Below are 6,000 nucleotides of genomic sequence, written 5' to 3'. Positions count from 1 at the left end.
TATTACGTCATGGCTAGGGCCTGGAGTTTTCCTAACCACGTGGCCTGACAGGAAAGACCTCTGGGCTCTAGCCATTGCAGTGCCTCATCATTCATTACAACTGAGGGATGAATGTCGTGAACTGTCCCTCCATTTAATCTTCAATCACCCTCAAGAGTTACAAAATCACTTGGACATCCCCCTTTGATTAAAATGTGCCTTTCATTTGGGAGTCATTTGTACTACACGCACTACACATGCCCCCTCCACTGGCGGGGCTCGCTTCCCCCTCCGCCCCTGATCAAATTAATTAACAACACCAGAGTCTACAGCCAAATGGCTCCATGACCAATATGAATGTATCGGACTCGGCCCCCGCGGTGGTGGGTTGCAGCCTGTCTCCACATGGGGCCCCGATAGACACTGGGCTGTGTACAAGCTGTCTCAGCAGGCTCAGCCACGACAACGCCCGCCACACAAGACGAATGCCACCGGCAAGGTCATCACACAGCCTCTCATGTCCTCTCGTTTCGCTTTTTGTTATGAAATAAAATGATGAGGGACGTCGCTTCATGCTTTTTTAGCTCCGATTGGGTGGTTCAGCTGGGCGATTCGATTGATAAATTTAGCGACATTACAGATTGCAGTTGGTAGGATGTAATTAAAGTCTATTAAGGCTTGTTTGAATGAGAGCTCTTTCAAGCTAAACGTGTCTGTCTGGGGATGACAATGGCTATCCTTCCATACAAATTAATAGCTTTGAAGGTTGTTGGATTGGGGGAAGAGTACAAGAGGCCTTGTCTTAGCTCTACTGTACCTATCTACATGGGACATTTCAAACTTGACCTCTATACATGGGGCATTTTAAACATTACCTCTCTACCTGGGGCATTTTAAACATTACCTCTATACATGGGGCATTTCAAACATTATCTCTATACATGGGGCATTTCAAACATTATCTCTATACATGGGGCCATGCGATCGAGGGCGATGCAGTTGCCATACCAAGCAGTGATGCAGCCAGTCAAGATGCTCTCAACGGTGCAGCTGTAGAACTTTACGCCTCCTGTAATCCACGATCAGCTCCTTAGTCTTACTGACATTGGGGGAGAGGTTGTTGTCCTGGCAACACTGACCTCCTCCCTGACCACACTGCCAGGTCCCTGACCTCATGTAGGCTCATTGTGTTTTCTTGTCAAGTTGTTGGTACTTTAATGTGTGCTTTTTCAAATAAATACAAACCCTAAGAACAACTGTGCTCCCATTTGCCCATGTTTCTTGGAGATCCTTTGAATGGCAAATGTTTGTGATACTTTCAACTCATCCTGTGGTATAAGCACACATATAACAAATGAATGTCACATGACTTAAGGTGTCTGTGAACACTCTATGAAGGCATACGACATGGTTATGACGGCAATCATTCCATTCAATGTTATAATGTGACACAGAGGTTGGCAAATGACATAACTCCATGTTATAACATCTGGTATGTAGACTCTTATATAGCATGTGACAGAACATTTGACAGACATTTGACAGACTGTGTAATGAAAGAGTAGAGCATGTGACAACCGGATGAACAGTAATTTTTAACACCCATTATAACCGGTTTTATAACATCTCATGCCGTGACTCATAACTATTTCAATCTACTTATGACAGCTTATGATAGCTTATGAGAAATGTTATAATATGTAAATGAAGGCTTTATGAATGCATGCATAAGGACACCTACAGTAAAGTTTTACCTAAATTGCATTCTCTATCACTGAAGACATTTGATATGCATATGTATTGATTGAGTGGTATGCCAATTTGTTGTTTATGATGCACTGTCCATATAACTAGGCTGATCATATCTTTATATTTGTGTTTTATATTGGATGACATAACATTTGATGTATATTTCTGCATATGTACAAAGATGTTCATATAAACCTAAACTTAAACCTAAGCAGTACATCTACAAAATCTTCATAAAACACATATTCCATAGGTGAATCACTAAGCAGCAGAAATAATTGATATACACTCAGTGGCCAGTTCATTAAGTACACCTATCTCGTACTGGATCAGCCCCCTATGCATGGGGAAGACCATGATCAATGGTACACATGTACATACACTGTCAACTGAAATTATTTTCACTGATAGCAACACCGGTGTTGCTATCACTGGTGCTTCTACATATGTATTACTTGCTGATTTTCTTGCTGTTTGGGGTTTTAGGCTGGGTTTCTGTACAGCACTTTGTGACATCTGCTGATGTAAAAAAGACCTTAATAAATACATTTGATTGATTGATTGGTGTGACTGAAAGTTACTTTTCAGTGTAATCAGCATTTAGTACAGTAGCTGCATTTGGTCCAGTGATATAAACGGGCCATGATACATCTTCTACACTGATTGGCTAAAAATAAATCAGGCTAGCATAGGGCATGACCAAGGTGCTCTGATGGTACTAAATGTCAAAGCGTTTTTTAATTAAACTTTTTCAATAGGCTGTTTGGTATACTTATGGAATTACCAGCATAACCTTCTTTGCTTCAATTCTCAATAGAAATCTATTTTCCCGCATTTGCACATGAACACATAAACCTCGATGTTCATGTTTTAGTTGGTCCCCTAAATCTAAGGTGTATTAGATAGACACGCTCATTATACACACTCCTATATATGTTTTTGGTCTGAGTCTAGCGGAGGAGAAAGAAGAGATGAATCAGAAGAGAACCATGGTGCTCTCCCAGAAGCTTGGCTGGTGTGTAAAACCCGCCAATTCAGACAGACAAAGAGGTGTAAAATGGGTTCACACTCCAAAAGATGTCGCATAAAGCTTACTTCATTATTCAACATGTTTCAATTATTTCCACTGCATTAGGGATAGCGTTCACTGACGTTTTGTTTTTTCTCACTCAAAAAGATGTGTGAAAATAATAAAAAACATTGAATAAGGAAGTTAGCTTCATGTGACATCTTTTCAAATGCTAACCATTTACAATTCTTTGTTTGAGAACGAAGAGACGGAAAGATGTGCCACCCAATGAATGATCAGTGTTTGTACGTCATTAATCATTAATAATTCAAATATAAATAAGATTGAGATGATTCGGTTCTGCTCTACCAGAGAGGGTAAAAAGATCATTACACTTCCAATGTCCAGAGAAGAAAAAAAAACATTTAGAAGAATACACCCAACTACCCAAACCCCCATCACAGTGCTTAGGTAGGTACGGAAATGGTGGTAGGACATCATTAAGACATCACTTATATCATCTATATTGATCTGGAACATTTTTGAATGGAGTCTTTTGATAGAGTTGTCAGAATGCAGTCTTAGACTTTTGACAGAGTGGACATCATAGCATGAGGAATCGATAACATGCCTGTCAGGCGTGGAGTTCTCGGTAATTACGGACCATAACGATCCAACGTATGCCCCATTAGGTAGTATTTCTTCAGAGTTCATATTTCCATATTACTACATTAATTCAATATCGTCATGGGGAATTAACGTACAACCTGTAATGTGGATCGGATGGCTTTGTGAGCCAAATGTACCAAGCTACAGTATGTTTCTATGACATTGACACATGTACAGTACGTCTCTGGGAGATTCATGGGTATAACAGTTTCTGTGTATAGGCTGTCTGGGAACCAGATCTTGGTTCTAATACTATTTGAAATCTTTAAAATACTTTTAAGCATTTGCTGTAGTCTGCCTGGAGTTATTGATGGACAGGGTTTGCGTTTTGGTGACTATTCTATTGGTCCATTAAGCCAGGAAAACTCAATAAATCACAGATGAAGTACTTGAAATTATTTCAATTTGTATTTAAACCCAGGTCTGCCGGTAACTATGTACTATTGTGTAGATTGTATAGGTCCAGCTGAAATTATTCATATTCTCTTTGCTTTGCAAATCTTGTGGCATCTTTTTTAATGGATGACATGTGTCCCAACCTGCCATAACATATAGGCCAGATTCAATCCAATGAATAATTGCGTTACATTCTTCTGAGTTATAAAACATCCACTAATATCGTATCCTCTTCGACACCACAGACCAAGTATTATGTCTACCATCTATTAATATGATTGTTGATCTTACTTGCATTCACCATGACTCTTAATTGCCACGATATGTGCAATTAACAAGACTGGCTAATGACCACTCACCCTCCTAATGTCGTTCTCATTGCTACTTAGACAGATCAGCCCGATATTAGTATCTGAGACCGAGAAGACAGCTGAAATAAATAACGATCATTACGCGGGCCGCGGTGTTCTAACCAACGTGGCAATAGAAGTAACTTGCTTGTTTCAGTCATTAGTGTTGCTTCATGGGTTCCTCTGGTGCTTTTTTCTCAAATAAGATTTATTGATGAGTAAAAATAGGTTGTGAATCTGATTTGTAACAACAAAGCCGGTGATCTCACAACCGGGCCATGCCTATGGACTGCAAGAGCTGTTTTTCCCCGAAGATGTATATCTGGCATACAGCCATCACATCCCCTCCCTTTGTTTATATGGTTCTGAAGGACAGTGCTAATTTGTGTTAATTTCTGCATGCACTTCTCTGATAAACTGGGATATGAGCCCCTTGGTGGCCTTGAAGAGGCCAGTATAATTCAGTGTTTATTTTACCTCAGAATGGTCAGGTAGACTAGAGTCCACCACAGACAGAGCATAGTATGTTTCCAGTGAGATGTGTCATTAAAGTCATTAAAATCCCATGGTGAATTTTTTGATATCGGCATATCTATTTTTCATAATTTCAAGACTTGCAATGTATAAACACCCACTAATTAGAAGCATAATTTAAATAATAGATGTGGTTTCGGGTCGTACTCGACCATGGTGTGAACTGCAAATGTACAGTATGTCACGAACCTCGCCGAGGATGGTGCCTCTTCCTGTTCGGGCGGTGCTCGGCGGTCGTCGTCGCCGGCCTATTAGCTGCCATCGATTCCCTTTCCGTTTGTTTTGGGTTATTGGTTAATTGGGTACACCTGTTTTGTATTAGGATTTGTTTGTAGGGTATTTAGGGGCACTAGGCCCGCTGGGTATTTGTGCGGGCTTGTTTTTGTTACTCTGTGTTTTGATGGTGTGATTTTTCCCTGTATTTATTCTCCGGACTGTTTAGTCCTGTTGTTTTTGACTGGCAACTTATTTTACGCCCTGTGTGTTGGCGTGACTGTTTTTGTTGCGCTGGGGAATAAATGTGAAGATACGACTGAACCCTGCTCTCTGCGCCTGATTCCAACCACCACACCTAGTAGATCGTAACAGAAGCCCGCACCATCGAAATGGAGTCAGCAGGAGCAGCGACCACTCCTCTCCCCACTATGGAGGAGCACGTTCATCACCACACAGCTGTCCTCCATCGGATTGGTACCACGATGGACCAGATGATGGAGAGGATGGAACGATGGGAGAGGAGTGGTCTCCCGACGTCTACCCCAGCTCCCCCACTGCCGACACCACCTACTCCACCTACGTCGTCCTCTGGGTCCGGCGCACTACGTCTCTCCCCCCCGAGGGAGTACGATGGAGCGGCTGCTGGGTGCCGGGGATTTTTGCTCCAGCTGGAGCTCTACCTGGCTACTGTGCGTCCGGCTCCCTCGGGTGAGGAGAGTGTGAGCCTCCTCGTCTCCTGTTTAACGGGCAGGGCCCTGGATTGGGCTAACGCAGTCTGGAACAGTCCAGACTTGGCTCGGGACAACTACGTGGAGTTCACCCGCCGTTTCCGAGCAGTGTTCGATCATCCACCAGAGGGTAAAGCGGCGGGTGAGCGACTGTTCCACCTCAGACAGGAGACGAGGAGCGCGCAGGACTTCGCGTTGGAGTTTAGGACCCTAGCTGCTGGTGCTGGGTGGAATGACAGGGCCCTGATGGACCATTACCGGTGTAGTCTCCGGGAGGACGTCCGCCTGGAGCTGGCTTGCAGGGACACAACTCTCTCCCTGGATGAACTAATAGACATGTCTATTCGATTGGACAACCTGCTAGCTGCCC

Source organism: Oncorhynchus mykiss, chromosome 7 (assembly GCF_057628025.1).
Source record: "Oncorhynchus mykiss isolate SJ-2025 chromosome 7, ASM5762802v1, whole genome shotgun sequence".
In the NCBI taxonomy this organism is placed as follows: Eukaryota; Metazoa; Chordata; class Actinopteri; order Salmoniformes; family Salmonidae; genus Oncorhynchus; species Oncorhynchus mykiss.
This window is presented reverse-complemented; position numbering follows the sequence as displayed.